Genomic DNA, 18,452 nt, shown 5'->3' on the forward strand with positions numbered 1-18,452 from the left:
TGGGATCATTCCATCATTTCAGAGAGGCTCCCAAATCAGCTCCATCCCTTTCTGCTGGGGGCTCCAAAAAGGTTTGAAATATTATGGAATATTCCAGTGTCCTTAAATTTATAGGATCAGAGCTACACTAAATTTTCCCTGTTAAAGTTCTGACCCAAAAATGATAAAACTCCCTGAGATGGGCTCCACATCAATCATTTTATCTCCTATAAATCAGCCAGGTCAGCTTTAGATTATCTGTAGAAATTTTGTTTTCTCTATTATGAAAAAAAAAGAAAAATCAGGGAAGGGAAAAGGAATTCCAGTGTGCAAATATCCAGGAGAACAGCTTCCTTATTGTTCCAAAATATCCTCTTTAATGGCATTACCAGAAAATCAGCCTTTTACTAGAAAGATGGGCTGATTTTCCTGCCCAGGCTGGCAGCTGGGAGGTGTCCTGGACAGGGAGCTCGGGAATAAATCCATGGACATTAAACATGAAACTCCTCCATGAATAAGGAGGGAGGGGAACTCATTAATGCCCTTTCATCTTGTCTTATTTTATGAGCTTCCACTGCAGCCTCCTCTGTCTGGTGGTGGCTTCCAACAGGACTGGATTTGGCTGAAAAGTTTCACCCAGGGAAGTTTCCCACCTGGAAATTCCCGTCCATGTTCACCAGGATGGGTCCCAGACTCTCCTTGCTTCTGTCAAATCATTCCTGGCCAATCTTGTTCTGCCATCATCTCTCACAACGTGGAGCTGGAAATGAGAGAGGTTAAACCTTAACAAAATCAAAATTTTGCTCTTTTCACAGCTTGAACTTTTCCATGAAATCAAAATAAATCTCTCTGACACACTTTGGGTTCATAATGATCATGTTTGAGTTTTTCAGCTGAAGCCGAGATTAAAAACAAGTTCGGAGCTCCTGAGCCTCTTCTGGAGATGATTTTTTGTGTTCACACCATGTTGCAGATTTAGTCAATCACCATGTCTGGGCAATCTGGTTTTACAATAGAATCCCAAATTCTGCTGATGTTTTCAGGGTGCTGCTCCAAGAGAAGTAATAAGCAAAGTGATGATCATAGAGGAATTTTATTTTTAGGGAATTGGGAGCACAACTTCCTGAAAACTACCAGACCAGATAATGTCTTTTTCCCTTCTCCCTCTTTTATGGCAGGCACTTGTTCTAAAAAAGTTCCCCCACTTTCTTTCAAATGGACTTTTAAAATCCATCATTTCGTGCAGCTCTGGAAAATCAGCTCCTGTGCTATTTCCTTTCCTTCCTTCCTTTCCCTCTCCTCTCCTTTCTTCAACCCAGCCCTGCATTTTAAATCAGCTCTGAGAAATAAAGCAAAAGGAGCTTTAAGGAGTTGAAATCTCTTCATTGTGACAGGGCCGTGTTTTTTTTGTGTATGAGCCTAAATGAGGCTTTAGAAAATGATATGGTCCCCCGTAAATGGATCTGCTGTGGTCAGAGCCCATTAGGCAGGAGAAGATTCCTCAGGGACAGCTGAGAGCAGACTCGGAATCCCAGAGGATGGAGATCACTGTTTACCTTCCTGCATGGAGAATTAATAAATGTCTCCATCTTCCACCAGCAGCCCTCAACCACTGGACATAAAGGAAACAGAATGAGTGGGGGGAAAAAAGAAATGGGATGTGTGTTTTTCCCTTTTTCCTTTGGTGCTCATTCGTGTTTTCAGGCAGTATTTGCACATTATTTTTTGCTTGCTCCCTGGAGGATTTTCTGCCCTGACTTGGAGGCAATTCATCTGTCCTGAGCAGGTACCTAAAGATAATGAAGAGGCCATAATTTAGGAATCTTGGCCATCTTGTCCTTGGAAGATTAATTTTTGGCCTTTAAGTGTCAAGGTTGGTGAAATGGAGGCAACAGCAACAAAAAGGCCCAGGCACAGGGACCGACAGAGCCCTGGGCTGGAGCAAATTCCCAGAATAAATGGATCCTGGAGTCCCTGCCCGATCTGCACAAGGGACTAATGATTCTTAAAGCAGAAGCACTCCCTGCTTCACCCACTTCAGAGCTCAGAGTTGCTGCTTTCATTTTCTTTCCCTGTTTTTCCACAGAAACTTCTGTCCCTGGGCCTGTCCTGGAATTCCCCATTTCCCTCTGCTCTGGGAATGCTTTGCTGAGGTTTGGAGGTTTTGTTGGCTTTCTCCAGCACAGAAGGATGGCTTGGATGGGGTTTAGGAATGGTGCTTCCTGCAAGCAGTGATTGATCCCGAGGTGGGACAGGGTGTGAAGGAGTTTTGTGCTCACAAAATCATGGAATCATGGAATGTTTGGGATGGAAGGGACCTTTGAAGGTGATCCAGTCCAAAATCACTGCAGTGACCAGGGACATCTTCAACCAGAGGCTGCTCAGAGCTGCGTCCAGCCTGGCCTTGGATGTTTCCAGGCATGGGGCAGCCACTCCCTCTCTGTTCCTGTGTTTTACCCCCCTCATCATAAAATAATTGTTCCTGTCATCTGAATCTCTCCTCTTTTCATTTAAAACCACTCCCCTTTGTCTCAGTGCTACAACTCCTGCTAAAATCTATCCCCATCTTTTTTATAACCCCTCTTGAAGTATTGAAAAGCTGCAAAAAAGTTTCTCTGGAGCCTCCTCAACGAAAAAATCAGAACTCTGAGGATGAACCATGGTCTGGCACCACCGCAGTCTCTCCTCCCAGTTCCCCCCCACGTGGGTCTGGTTTCTGTAGGAGCACAGTAAAACTGGAGGAGATAAAAGCCATGATCCGTGCAGCACATCCATCCCAAAGAGGAGCTGGACAAAGCTCTGAGCTGAGCTCCCAGCCAATGCTACATGTTCGAAAAGAGTCCTTAAACTTGAAGATTATTTCCAGGCTAAATCTCTCGAGATGTTTGCAGTGTAGAATGGGAGAATCAGGGCATGGTTTGGGGTGGAACGGAACTTAAAAGTTATCCAGTCCACAGGCAGGGACCTTCCACTGTCCCAGGCTGCTCCAAGCCCCGTCCAACCCGGCCTTGGACACTTCCAGGGATCCAGGGGCACAGCTTGGAGCTGGGTTTAATTCCTGTGCAAACCCCAAAGTGAACCCTGAGGCAGCTGCTCCTGTGGTACCAAACCAGCTCCTGAGCCAGCAGATCAATTATGCAAATTAGAAAATCGGTTTATTTTCTAGGAACTGGCTGGAAAATCGGCCCCACCAGGAGCAAAGGGCTCTTTATTCCTGTGAGCAGTGGCTGAACAAAGGACAGGAGTGTGGAAGGAATGAATTTATGGGGGAGAAAACCAATCTGGAGTCTGACATTCCTTCCCTCCCAGTTCCCTCTCTTCCCAAATCATACTGGATTCGCCGCTGGCTTTCAGGGACCATGTGGAATAACAGAAATAGGAACTCTGCCCGTCATTCCTCGATGATGAAGTGGCTCTGCACCCACTCAGAGGTGCCTGTCGGAGGTTTATGGTCTCTATTCTCCTTTCCTTGGTACCTGATACGACTCCAAGGCCCCTGAAACATTTCCCAGCTGGATTTCCCTTGTCTTCCATGGGATTTTCCTTTTCCATCACAAAGTAAAACAAGGCTCCAGTTTAATCCTGTTTTATTGCCACCAGCTCCTCCACACTTGTCCCCTCCATCACAACTTGTGTATGTGGGTTGGAAACCTGGGAACAGGGACAGGTTATGTTCAGGATCCCAACTGGAAATATCCTGGTGCAAACCTGGGAACAGGGACTGGTTATGTTCAGGATCCCAACTGGAAATATCCTGGTGCAAACCTGGGAACAGGGACTGGTTATGTTCAGGATCCCAACTGGAAATATCCTGGAGTAAGCCTGGTGCAAACCTGGGAATAGAGATTGGTTATGTTCAGGATCCCAGCTGGAAATACCCTGGAGTAAACCTGGTGAAAACCTGGGAATAGGGACTGGTTGTATTCAGAATCCCAATTGGAAATACCCTGGAGTAAACCTGGGAACAGGGACTGGTTGTGTTCCAGCTCCCAACTGGAAATACTCTGGAGTAAAGCAGGTGAAAATCTAGGAATAGGGACTGGTTATGTTCAGGATCCCAACTGGAAATACCCTGGAGTAAACTTGGTGTAAACCTGGGAATAGGGATTGGTTATGTTCAGGATCCCAGCTGGAAACATCCTGGAGTAAACCAGGTGAAAACCTGGGAATAGGGCCCAGTTGTATTCAGAATCCCAATTGGAAATACCCTGGAGTAAACCTGGGAATAGGGACTGGTTGTGTTCAGGATCCCAACTGGAAATACCCTGGAGTAAAGCAGGTGGAACCCTGGGAATAGGGATCAGTTATGTTCCACTTCCCAACTGGAAATTTCCTGGTGAAAACCTGGGAATAGGGCCTGGTTATGTTTAGGATCCCAGCTGGAAACATCCTGGAGTAAACCTGGTAGAAACCTGGGAATAGGGCCTGGTTACGCTGCAGCTGCCAAATGGAAATATCCCGATTTTAGGAATGCCTCCCTTGCCCCTGGTATTTTTTCAATGCAAAGTTCATCATTCTGGAGAATAGAAAGTGAAAAAGTGAGAAAACATGAAAAAAGTTAAATTATTCCCTTTTTCCCACTTGTCACTCTTTTATAAATGGAAAAATTATTCAATATTGTGCTGCCTGGGAAAAAAATAAAACAGGGATGGAATTATTTCTACCACATTTTTGCCAGTTTTGTGCCTTTTCCTGCACAGAAAAGAATGAGCAGAGGGGAGAGGAGGAGGGAAGAGTCAGCAATGAGGGAAACAGGGTGATGAAAAATTGAAGTGCATAAAATGAAGCAGAGAAATCTGATTTTCATATTTTTTAAACACAGGCATAAAGCCCCATCTCTGGATTGAAAATGTTGCCCAGGCTGACATTTCAAAATGAAACACAGGTTTTCATTTCAAGGCTTCATTTCAAATCCACACACACAAAATCAAACTGGGTTTTGAAATGAAAACACCACAGGGAAAATAATATTTTCAATCGAATTTTTTTTTTTTTTTTTTTTTTTTTGCCTCCCCCTCCTCCAATAAACAAATAATTTGGTTTTCCAGGAAACTGTAAAAGCAAGAACAGAGGGTGAAACAAAAGGGGACAAAAGGGGCTTTGCCATTTGGAGCACCAGGGTTTGCTGAAATATCTGGGAGTTCCCAGGGACTATTTCTGGCATGGAAGGGGCTGCTCCCAAACATCTGGGGGTCATTCAGCAGCTGCAAATAAACCATTTGTTATTATTGAGGGGTTTCGCAGTCCCTCAGGTCGTGGGGTTTCTGCCGGAGAGGTGGCTCAGCTCCTATCAGTGAACTTCTCCTCCACGGGATATTTTTGGGGATTCTGTTCCAGCAGCAGAGCAGTTAAAGGATGATGTTCCCCTGCTAACAAATGGAAAATGCCCCCTCAGTCCAGGTGTTCCTTGGGGATGGGGCAGCTCCCAGTTTCCATGGGCTGGGCAAACTGGTATGATCAGGACACACAGGGCAGCATTGAGCTCCTGGTGTTTGTTCCAGGGATTTTTATCTTCTCCATCAGCCAGAAATGCACCTGAGCTCCAAAAAAATGTGTCCCTGAGCTGATTTTAAGGTGAGGACAGAGCATGGGGAAGAAGGAATGGCTGAAGGCCACCTCCAAGTCCAGAGCTCCTTTTCCAGCAGAAAGCTCAGCTCATCCCTCGGGATTGCAGTGCTGGGATTCCCGGGATGACAGAGCAGCCTGGAAAAGGCTGTGCCAGCCCTGGGGATGGCCAGCAGAGGTGGCTGCGCATTTGCAGGACATGTGGGAGCTGCTCCTGGTGGGAAGGGGCACAGCTGGCCCTGGGAAAGCTAAATCCACAAATCCCAGCCCTGTGCCTGAAGCCACCTAAGGAGAGGAGGCTGCTTTGCTGCAGGAATGGGGATGGAATGCTGGGAGAAATTGTGCTCTAGCTGTGGCAGGTCAGGAAAATGGGGAAGAAATGATATTTTAGCTCTGGAAATCTCAGGAGAAGGTGGATGAAATGGTGTCTCAGCTATGGCAGCTCAGGAGAATGTGGGTGAAATATTTTAGCTACAGCATGTCAAGAGAAGGTGGATGAAATGATATTTTAGCTCTGGAAATCTCAGGAGAATGGGAATGAAATGATGTTTTAGCTTTGGCAGGTCAGGAGGAAGTGGATGAAATGATATTTTAGCTCTGGAAAGCTCAGGAGAAGAGGGATGAAATGCTGCATGAAATGATGCTTTAGCTATGGCAGGCCAGGAAAATGGGGATGAAATTGTGTTTTAGCTCTGGAAAGCTCAGGAGAATATGGGTGAAATGATGTTTTAGCCATGGCAGGCTCAGCATAATCCCACCTCCCACCACAACCCAATCCCGATTTTCCCTGTCCCAAGAGCTTTATCAGCCTTGCAATCTGCAAAGAGCTCTCAGCCCTCTGACCATGGAAACTGCTCCGTGCTTCCATTCCTGCTTTCTAAACCAGTCCCTGTGCCCCTTACCCCAGGCTGGGGGCTGGAACGAGCTGATCCTTCAGGTCCCTTCCAACCCCAGCCCTTCCCTGACTGTGCCTTGTGTGAATCACTCAGGGCAAACGCCCGGCGCTGCAGAGCAATTTGGGGGTTTCAGGACTTTTCCGTGAGTTCTCCACCATCAGGAGCTGCTGGCTGCGGGCAGGAGAGATGAGGTGTCAGTGACCAGGGAGGAAAACTGTGCCTTCTGTTCCTTTTCTGGGGACACAAACCACACTCCGCATAGCTGGGGTGGGGATGAAATGAGCTCGTGGTTCTGCAGCTGCACAGGCTGTACTTTGGAGCATTCTCTTACGCAGAGAACATGCAAATATATTAGCAGGAAAAAAGCTGGAATTGCCCATTAAGGCTCGTGATTAATGCAGTGCTGAAAGCTCCTTTAAAGGGCTGCGCATTGCAGCTCACTGGAGAAGCAGAGAGAAGAACAGGAACACGAACACTGAGCAGTGCTGAGGGTGAGAACGGATCCAGAGTGGCTGTAGAGGGCACTAAAGATCTTTGGGATTTCTCGGGAAGAAGAGAAAGCTCTAAGTTGCTTTTTACGCTTCACTATTAAAAAAAAATTTAACCCTCTTCAGCAGCAAGGGAGACCAGATCAGACTCCAATATTGCAGCTGCTCCCCTTTTCACCACCAATAACGGCCTGAGCTGAGCTCTGTTTGTATTTGGGGTTTCTTTCCTCTGTTGCTGAGGACTGGGGAGTTGTGTGGAGTCCTCTCCCAGCACCGATTTTGGCAAGACAGGGTCTGTCTGTTCAGCACGAGGGAATCTCATTCTTCAGACAAGAAATCAGCCTGAGCTGCTGAGAAATGGCAGTTTCTCGTCAGGTTGTCATGGCTGAAACAGAGGAACCACAAAGAGATCTGGTCACATTAATAGGAACCCTGAAAAAGCCTTCCCTGTGTCCCATAACGCTGGGGGTGTTTCACTGGTCAGTTTTGCGTGGCTCTGAAACGCCTGGCTGTGGCTGGGATAGAGCAGCTCCTTTCTTGTGGGATTTTTTCTGCCATCAGGAATTGGAAATCTCACAAGAAACCCTGTTCTGATGAGATTCCCAGCCTGATACGCAGCCTGGGAGAGAAACTGCTGATTAAAATCTGGATTTCAGTGCTTGGAATGGGTCAGGTCTAACCCTCCAAGAAATAAAGATCTGAAATGCCTTGTTGGGAGCTGAGATTGTTTTCAGATTGCAGATTGAAGCCAATATGATGGGCAAACTCTGCCTCTTCAATCAGCACGGGATATCTTTTCCTGCAAGGACATTCAGGATTTATTCCACGGAGCTGATCCCACAGGCTCCTCTCCAGGAATCTGCACAGTCATCCTCTTTTCCCTGGGTATCCTGTCAGCTTTGCACCAGCCCCAGATTAGAAATCCAGCGTGACTAAGAGCTCTGTCTGCTGCCTAATTACATGGCCAGGGCTGCAGTGGGGTTGCTCTCCCTGGAGTTTCTATCCTGGAGGAAGTGGCCCTAATAATAACTTTGTAATTTCCATGCTATGGTTTTGCTGGGAACCTGCCCCATGGGCTCGAGCCTGAAGTGTGGACCCAAAAACTACCACAAGGTGCAACAAAATTTTGACAGAGCCATGGATACACCTGAGGAACGTGAAGCTTTGTAAATTAAAATGATCTGATTTCTCCCAGCTGATCCTGAGGCCTTGTCCAGACCCCTTCTCATGCGCTGCACTGCTGAGGGTGTTTAGTTACCCAGGCCCTTGCATTCCCCAAAGGAATTGAAGATGGAGAGGCTGCAGACACCGAGGCATCCCAGTGAGCTGTTTGAAGTGAACTCCTGGAAGTCTGGCCAGTTCTTGACCACCCCAAATTCGTGCTGTCAGGGCTTTGGGAGCTGCAAAATTCCCTTCAAAAAGGAGCCGGCTGCCCTTGGCTCCCCTCCTTTGGGAAAGGGTGCAAATGGGAATCACGAGTTTTAGCCATGGTTTGGGGATAGGTTTGAGTTGGGTTTGTGGTTGATTTGATGTAAAATTGAAATATAAAAGGCATTTTCAGCCCAAAAGAGAGGCCACTGGGAGCTGTTGGCAGGGATGAAGCTGGTGGTGATCCCCAGGAGAAGGCGGAGAGCAGCCTGCACGTGGGATTTGAACCCATCTCCCTTTTACCCCGGGATCTGCTGCAGTCTGACTGTCAGCTTCCATCTCCAAACAGACGTTCCCACCCACGAGCAGCGTGTCAGGCTCAGCTGGGTCTGCGAGCAGCTCTGGATCAGATCAGGGCTCATCTTCCACACACAATTCCCAGCTCAGATGGAAGTTCTGGCCACGGGGAACGCGTTCTTCCCCCAAAACTGCACCAGACAAGGGGGAGCTTTCATATCCCACAGCCACGAGGGCTTTGCTGTTTGCCCACACAGCTCTTGCTGGATTGGTTTTTTCCTTCCCTGGCTGAATTCCCAAAAGGGTTTTGGCAGGGAAATCTTCACATATAGACAATCCTGTGACCCCCAGGTTCAATTCCACAAATGTTTATGTCACCCCAGGTTAACAGGTGAGGGGATGGGGCTGCACGACAGGAGGGTGCTGTGGGATTCCCCTTAGGGAAGCAGGTTTTTTACACTTGAAAAGCAGGAAAATTCTGTGGGAGCCTTCTTGTCTTGGATCCAGCAAACTCATGGATAAGTCAGGGAGGTCAGTGGCAATCAGCCAGTTGGACAAAGTAATGTAATCTCCACTCCTGCTTCCAACAGGGTGCTGGTGACAAGACCTGGATGGTTTCATCCAGATTTGCACCAAAAACACAACCCTTTTTTAATATCAGTTGGAAGGGGGAAAATAAAACCCGATTTCAAACTTAAAACCAGAATAAAATATTGCAGTCTGGAATGTGAGTTCTCCCCAGGAACCACAGATCCTCTCAGCTAACAAAAAAAGATGTAGCTGAACTAATAAAAATAGTCAGACAGCAAAAAGGGACCACATGCTGCACCGGGCGCGAGCCAAACAATTGGGATTTCACTGAAATCTTGCTCTGACATCATCCCACAGAAAGCCTGGAAAAGCTGGAGAGCCCAAACTGCCGAGCTGGGAAATCAGGGAGAGCTGGGAGCTGCATCCTGAGGCCTCAGAGCCACTTCAGGGCCACTTTCACGAGGAACAGCAATCAGATTCCTCATTCTCAGGAACACAGAGCAGAAGGGCTTAAAATCAGTGTCCCTGAGCTGGGTGAGCTGGGCAGAGCTGGAGGGCTCAGCCACCCCCCCATCCCGGCCGTGCCAGAGCCAGGGAATGCCCATGGGCAGCTGGGGAGCTGCCTGGTGAATTTTCCTTTTGGAATGGCCATGCAAACAAGACACTGGCACAGAGAGTCAGTGCCCCCAGAGCTGATGTGATACACAGGATTCACAGCTTTGCCCTTTCCTTGGGCTCCCCCTCTTCTGGGTCCTTCCCTTCCCTTCCCTTCCCTTCCCTTCCCTTCCCTTCCCTTCCCTTCCCTTCCCTTCCCTTCCCTTCCCTTCCCTTCCCTTCCCTTCCCTTCCCTTCCCTTCCCTTCCCTTCCCTTCCCTTCCCTTCCCTTCCCTTCCCTTCCCTTCCCTTCCCTTCCCTTCCTTTCCCTTCCCATCCTTTTCGGGTTTTTTCCCTTTTCCCATTTCCCTTTTCCCTTTCCTTTTCCATTCTGCCTCCCCCATCTCCAAATGAAGATGAAATCACTTTTTTTGTCCTGGTGGCAAACCTGCCGATTATTAAAAATTTTCTGATTTCTCCTAAGTGACTTCAAACCACTCTGGCAGATCTGTCTCCCCCAGCAGTGGTCACTAACTCAGGGATGAACACAAATCCCACCCCAGGACAGGAAAAATCTGTAGCAACACCTGAACAGCTCAAACTGCCTCAGCCAGCTTTTATAAATCAATTTTCATTCCCTACAGTGTTGCTCTATTTGTTGGTGGCAAAAGCCTAAAACCAGAATTTTCTGCATTTTGTACCTCATCGTTAAGTCCTGAACTGGGTAGGAATTTATGTCCCTGTGGGACTCCTGAGCATTCATGGATCTAAAAATCCTGGGGGTATTTCATTCCCCCAGCCTTAAAAACACAGTTCTGGCGTCAGGAGCTAAATGGCAGCAAGGTCTGGAGAACCAAGAACTCCAGATTTGAAAGCCAGAGCATCTCATTTTTTGAAATAAATCCAAATATTAACTGCCCTTATTGTCGTGTGGTTAAATACATGGGGATTACAATGATGAAAAATTAAGTTAATTGAAAATTAACTGCCCTTATTTTTATTTGGGTAAAGACATGGAGATTACAGTGATGGAAATTTAAGCAAATTGAACATTACCCGCCCTTATTGTCATTTGGTTAAAAACATGGAGATTACAATGATGGAAATTTAAATTTAGGTGGAATTTGGGCCATGAAATTGTTGCTTATCCCAGTGTTTGAGGCCTCAGGAACCGGTTTTCCAGAGCATCCCAGGGATGTTTGTCTCAAGGGCACCTGGAAGATATTTCCCATCCCTTTAGTGACTTGTGCCTTAGCAGTTTTTGGGGAACTCCTGGATTTTGTGTGTCTGAAGAGCTCCAGAATCCATGGAAACTCCAGGCAGAAAATCTGGCTGTGCTGGGAGCAGCTGGAGCCCCGTGCCTGGCTGATCCCATCACATGAGGCTCTTTGCACGTTGCCCTCCTTTCATTTGTGGAGAATCCAACAGAAAACAGAACAAAAGTCTCCCATTAATGATTTCTCCTCGCTGAATGTCCCAGCTCCCCACAGAGCTGCTCCCCAGGCTCTGCTCAGCCCTCACAAAACACAATCCTGGCGTCCCTCCCTGCTGATTGTCAGCATTTTATTGTCATCTTCCTTATTGTGTCCTGCTCAAAATGAATTTACAGACTCCTCTGAGCACCAAAACACCGAGAATCAAAACACTGAACCAAACTTCGTGGGGTTGGAGGGAAGCCGAGTTGATTTTCTCCACCTGAAGGGTCTGAGCTCATCAAGATTTTATCGTTTTCAGGCCCTTTTGCCTCGCAGATAAAACAGAGTTGAGGCACTCTCCAAGTGAAAAGCATGAAGTGATTCAGTCCCTGCACCTCCCACAATCAAACCTAGCAGTTTAGCAGGCACATAATTAGTTCTAATTAGTGTAAACGAGTCCAGCCAGATTATACTGGAACATGAAAACGGCTTTAATGTGACTCAATCACTCCCCATGTGAGCCTGTCACAGTTTATTTGTATCAGAAAAAAACCCCAACACAACCCCAGATACCAAATAATGTGGAAATATGGCGAGCTTTGGCATTCCAGGGTGCTTTTAGCTGGGTGGTCCATGGAAAAGGGACAATGGGACAGGTGCTAAAATGGATGGTGTGAGCTCCTCTCTGGAGCCAGCCTGTCCCGAGGAGAGGGGGGATGGATGGGCTGATGGAAAGGGCTCCAGCCAAAAGTTTGTGGCACTGCAGGCAGTCCCAAAAATCATGGGGACCATAAATGAAGGGAATATTTCATGTTCGAAGGCACTCCTTGCTCTCAGACATCAGCCCTTTTATCTGGGGCCGTTCATGAGAGAGTAGCAACACATGGAGACAGCGCAGGGAGAAGCAGATTTTAAATGGAGATTTGGGGGTTTGACTGATAGCTGAGCTTTGCTGTTTCCCCAGGAAATAAAGAGTCTGTGGCTCCTCTTTCACAAACCAACCCCTCTGCTGCACGGAGGGTGAGAAACATCGCTGAAATCTGCTGCTCAACAAAGCAAAATGCTCCTGACCACACACTGGTGCTGCACAGCAGGGATTTCAGCACTCTGTGGGAATGCAGCATCCTGTATCAGAGGGGAGCTCTTGGGATCCAGGAGTAAATCCGAGACGCTTCTTGCGAGCAGAGCTGGAATGTGTTACCCGGCGTCCCAAACCTGACTTCACTACATCTTAATCAGCCTCATCAGAGAAAAAACAGGCAAAAAACGGGCTTAGGTTTCAATGGTTGTGGCACAAAGTATCTTCAGATACTGAATTTTAGCTTGCAGGTAACAGGAATGAGTGTTTCAGTCTGAATGGGAATTAGACAACTTGGAATGCTGGCCCAAAAGGAAAGGAACAGAGTTTCACCTCCTCTCTGCACCACGGACATGCTGGGATATGTCTTTATCCCCCACAGGGCTGGGATTAAGTCCAGGCTCGGTTTTACATCAGCACTGTGCTCAGTTTGGAGCTGTCCCTCATCCCGGGCTTGGCTGGGAGCAGGCACAGAGTTGATCCAGCCTGGCTGTCCCTTCCTGGGACACGAATCCTCCCTGGGGACAGGATCTGCCTTCCCTGGTTAACCAGATCAATCCAGAGCTCGTCCCTGCACCAGGCATTCCTCTCCTTGCAGGGAGAGCTGGGGGGCAGCAGGACGATCCTTTTCCCCTTCCCCTTTCCTCACACGCCCCTGATGGGAAGGCTCGGGGGTGCCCCTTTGGCCTCCCAGCTGGGAAAGACAGCGCAGAAGATGGAGAATTGCTCTGGTGTCCCACTAAATAGGCCAGGGAGAGACTTTATTTCTGATTTCAGACGTTCTTCTGTCCCAGGTGGGTGTCTGGTCTGAGGACCCAGCACAAAACCCTGCCCAGACGTTCCCTCCACTCTGATTTCCCGGCCTGGGCTGCTTTAATGCCCTTCCTTGGATCTCCTCCGCTCCTCCTGCAGCAAACAAAGGCTCAGACTTTCCCGTAATCCTCACACATCATTGGCACCTTTGTGTGTCTGTGCCACGGAGCAGAACAAACACAAAGGCCGAGCTCCCCTCATCCTCTGCCCCCGGTGCCTTCGGCTGGGAAGTGAAAACCTTGGCAGGACAACACGGCAGAGTTGGGCACTTGCCTGTGCCCTACCTGGCTTGCGGATAAAAGAATCCCTCTGCCAAGGCTGCCAGTGCTGTCAGCCTGACAAATCCACACACCAGGCCCTGGAATGGACATCAAAAGCTGAGGGAATATCGTGTCTAGAGCCACAAAGCTTCGCTGCTTTGTGTCGCTCCTCCAATGAGTTCAGGCAATCTTACAGAACTCCAGGCTCTTTATTTCTGCCTCTCATTGTGCTGTTTCACAAACCGTGGATTCCAGTTATTCCTTTCTTTTCCATTCCACCTTCCCACATTTTTTTGCAGGTTTGATTCCCCCATGTCCCTGCATTTCTGCCCTCAAAGAACGAGAACAGCAGCAAGAACAGCACTGCCCAGGCACGACAATAAATCCTTCAGTGCTGCCTGCAGCTCTCCTGGGAGCCAAATTCCAGGTGGGAAAGAGCCCCTGAGCATCCCAATTCCTTGGGCAGCAGATGCTCCACGGATTCTCTCAGTGACAACAGCCACCAAACAGTTTTTGGGCTTCCTGAGCACCTAAACAGGGGATTCAGGTTGCTCAAGCAGAAGTTTAGAGCTGACCAGTCCCATTTTCTACCACAAGCTCCTGCAGGAGAAATCCTGGGAGGCCACAGCGCTTTCCAGGACTTTGGAGGTGGAGGAAAAGAGGTAAAAGCCCTCAGGAGGATTTGCACTTTCCCAGTGTTATAAATCCCTGTGGCAGCTGCTCTTTCTCTAAGGGCCTTTTGAATAGGAGTTCACTTTCTGGTTGTTGTTTGCTAATTGCTGCTGGTATTTAATTATGGCAGAGCTGAAATGACACAGGCAGCCACTAATCCACATCATTCAGAGACCTTCTCCAAAATTCTCCTCCAAACATTCCTCGCGGTCCTTGACAAACACAGGCAGCGCTCACTTGGCCCCAAAGTCACACTGCAAATATTTTCACAGAAGTGAGGATGAGCAAAATCATCCCAGGGCCAACTCAGTTCATTGCACAGACTTCCACCCATGTTTAATCTGGAGAGATCCAGCTGTTTTCCTGAACTCCCTTCCCAACCCTAAGCGAAATTAGGACCAAGCCTACTTGGACCATCATGGATTGAAGAAAAATATGCTATAAATTAATTTTTAGGGGATTTTTCTTGCCTGCTACTGAGAGAAAAGTGCTGTTCCCTCCACATTCAGGTGCTCCTCAGTGCTCTGGGTGAGGGAGAATTAACACAAATTGGTTCTTTAGGAATGCAGCTCCTGGTCTGGGAGATGGAGCTTCGAGTTTCTTCTTCTCCCAGGTGGTATCCCTGTCCTCCTTCTAAAAAGAGACATTTCCTTAATAATTGAATTATTATTCACGGTGATGAGATGCGCAAATAGGAGAGCATGGGGAATTCAAACTCATCTAAGGAGATCAAACCAGCAAGAATTCAGCCTGGAGAAGAGAAGGGTTTGGGGTGAGCCAATTGTGGCCTTCCAGGGCCTGAAAGAATGATGGGAAGAGGGATTTGATAGGGATATGCAGTGCCAGGAGAAGGGGAATGGCTTCAAACTGACAGAGATTAGGCTTGGATGGGATATTGGGAACAAATCCTTCCCTGTGAGGGTGGTTGAGCATGGCATGGAGAGTTTGGGGATGAATCCCAGTATTCCAGAGGTTGTCCATAGGCTCTGGACACATCAACTCTCCAGATCCAGTGCTGCCGGAGGAGATCCCAGCCCCAGCCCGGGGTTTGCAGCTCCCCAGAGCTACCGAGCTGCCTGCAGGGATGGGCTGGGGCCAAGCCTTCCCCAACAAGCTGGGTCAGGCCTGAGCTGGTTAAATACTGAGCCTTTGATAAGGCGGCAGGGCAAGGAAAGCTCCTGGAGGAGCAGAAGGAAAATAACGTCTGTGGCACTCTGCAGTGACGGCTGGGCTGGGCTGGTGGCCAAAGGCCAGCGAGAGCAGCAGTGAGCAGGAGCTGGCTCAGCGACCAGGAATATTCCTGAGGGAAGAGAACGGGGGGCAAGCCCAGGCTGGGGGTCAGAGCCCTGTCAGCACATCCAGCAGGGTGGGGGGGTCACAAATAAGTGGTACCAAGAGGACAAAATCCACTGGATTTCAATCCCCCTCAGCCTTTTTGGAGTGTGCATCACCCTGGGTCAGAATTCTCTGTAGGGAAAGAAACCAATCTAATTTAGGGAGGTTCACTCAGTTTCTTTTCCCTTCCAAATTTTCCCTATTTATCCCCTTGGAAAATCCTTGTTTGCTTTTGTTGCCTGAAGAAAGCCCTTGAAGGTTGCCAGAGGCACAAATTGTCCTTAGAGCCAGGATCAGTTCTTGTTCCTGCAGGTTCCTCCCCAGCTGATAATCCCTTGCCACAGCTTTGAAGTAAAGAGCATCCCAGAGAAAATCCGCACTCCTGGCACCCAGGACTCCCTGCCAGACACCAGGGGAGCTGTTGTGACTCTCCAAATTCCTGCACAAACACATTCCTGGGCTGCTGTGCCGCTGTGATGGATATTCAACAGTCCTGCCACCTTTGGGGATGCACTGAGAAACCGCAAACAGAAAAATAGAGGGGGGTTTTTCCCTTCTTTTTTTCCTCATCCTCAAATTTAGGTGACACTGATGGATTGCCCAGAGCTAGGGCAGCATGCAGAATTGTGTGTCCTCAAAATCAAAACAATTAGTCTCTAATAACCCACGGGAGTTTCTGTATTTCAGAATTCCCTTTGCACAAGAATTCCAGTGTCCTACACCCTCAAATCAGAGGTTGGGTGCTGGATCTTGTCCTGCTTCCTCAGAGGTTATTCTTGAAGGAATTTGTGTCTGATCCTCCTCGGATTTTATCATTCAAATCCACAATATCTCCCGTTTCACTCAATGACAACGTTTTAAGTTTATTTGTGAGCAGCAAGAGATAAATCTCTGCCTTCAGCAGCTTTTTTTGGAAACCAGAAGAATGACAAGGAATTGTTTTCTTCCTCTGGATTTTTCAGGGTATTTGTTGCCATAGAATTAAAACTCGCAGTGTCCACCCAAGGTAAAAGTTTGCAGCTTGTGTGTTACAAAAATTCAGGAATTTATGGGAAAATCAGAAAATCTTCAACTCTGCTTTTAATCAAACCCGATTTTTCTGTTAACACTTTCCAGATTCTTCTTGTAACTGGTGTTAATTTTTCTCCACCTGTGACCACCTCGCTCCAAGCAAAGCTCTGCACCTCTGTGCAGCCTGAAAAAAAAAATGATGAAGAGCTCAGATTTAGTAAATGGACCTTGCTGCTTTTAAACCCCTCATAAAGTCAAATATTATCTTAAGAAATCCTAATCAAATTAATCTTCAACTCCATCTTCCCTCTCTTCACCCTATGACTTCACCCCGAGCTTGCCTGAATATGACCTGAATCTCATTTACTTCCCATTAGAAAAAAAAATGCAGTGAACTTCTAAAAAAAATAACCTTTCAATTACCTTTTAAACTCCTCAAAGAGGACTCGTTTTGGCCATGACATCATCCCCTGATGGTTTTAGCACATGGGCCACATTCCCTGGTTGACCTAATTTATCTGAGCTAACAGAGATAAGCAGACAGTGAAATATGAAAAGTCCTTCGCAGCCATGGGTGATTTTGGATTATTTTCCATATTTATCTCCCGACAGATGCCCACTTTTCCTGGAGAACAGCACCAGGAGGTTGGGTGGGTGTGCAGCAGATCCTGGCACTTTGAGAAGCTGAGTTCGAGTGCAATAATTTGGTTGGACATGCAGAGAAATTATCCCTTCCCAAGATCCATCCATTCCCCTTCTCAGACACCGATTTTGCCATGGGATGAATCCCTCTCCAGAGGGGTTCCCCCCCTCCTGATAACAGGAGCCCGGAATGACTGATGGCAGAACTGGAAACCTCTGAATCCAGGGACATGGATGCCCCCCCCAACAACTTTTAGGGTGAAAAGATGGGTTTTGAAGAGCTGGACAAATCTCAGAAGGCAGAGGGTGTTGAATCAGCACAGGATAAACAGGACTGGGTTCAGCTCCAACCCATGGGCTCTGCGAAAGTGTCAACTTCACCTGATAAGAATTTTTATCTTGTTAAATCAGCCCAGCCGTGGCTGTGTGGCATTCTGTGGCACACTCCCAGCTCTCTGGGAGCAGACTCACAATAAACTGTCTAAAATACCCTTAAAACTACTAACAAAGGTTTAATTGATGTAATTCTGACTTTTCCAGATGCGCATCCTGAAAATAAGAGCTGCGTCTTTGGCCCAGAGACCCAAAACATAGGGACTGCTCAGAATAAGCGTCAGGGTTCTTTTTCATCAGAGGCCTTTTGGATGCAATGATTTTTCATGGTTTTGTCATCAAATTGTTGTCCCAGGACAGAGCCCAGGCTCAGAACTGCAGCAGGGGGATAGAAAATGTGACCACTTTGCCTTCTGAAAGGGTGAGAGGAGAGGGAAGAGACCCAGTCACGGGCCCTGTGCAGTGCCAGGAAATCAACATAACCCCATCGCATCAGAACGTCTTGTTCTCCACGTGATCTGGTTTTGGAGAGGGATTTTGGTTTTGTTGAGGGCTTTTTTCCCCAGAAGAATTAGATAACAACTTAATAAAGCTGCTGCAGACTCGTCTTGTGGAGCAATGTGGTGCAGTTTGAAAATTTGTCTCTGCCGAGGTTGCCAGCTGGGTGTTGGTGCAAACCCAACCTTTGCCACAAATCCCTGGATGTTGCATTGCAACGATGCGTGGGCACCACTCAAATCCAGAAATAATGCAGGGTTTGTTCTTCCAGGTGGCTCCTTTGCTAAGCCATCAAAACTGCACTGTCCCCAGCCCTGCACAGCTGAGAGGTGCTCAGCCATGAACTCCAGCAGTGGCAGGATTAAAACCCCACTGAGCCTTTTATTTCATCCTTCCCTTCCTTGTCTCTGCAGCTTTTCTCTCTTTGACCAAGGCAACTCCCAGCTCCCCTCCACGCTGCCCTGCTCTGCAGGAGCCACTGCTGAGCTGCTCCTGCCGTAGATCAGGGTCTTTATGGGACACTCAGCATCAACTTTTAATGTGTGTCATCATTCCAGGCAGCTCTGCCAACCCTCTGCTGCTGGTTTGAAATCTGCTCTCCACTTCCAACCCCTTCCACGCTGCTCAGGTACTCCTTAAAACACCCCAGAGAACCCCTTGTTTTGTGACTTTCCATG

This window comes from Coloeus monedula (genome assembly GCF_965178545.1).
Source record: "Coloeus monedula genome assembly, chromosome: 19".
NCBI lineage: Eukaryota > Metazoa > Chordata > Aves > Passeriformes > Corvidae > Coloeus > Coloeus monedula.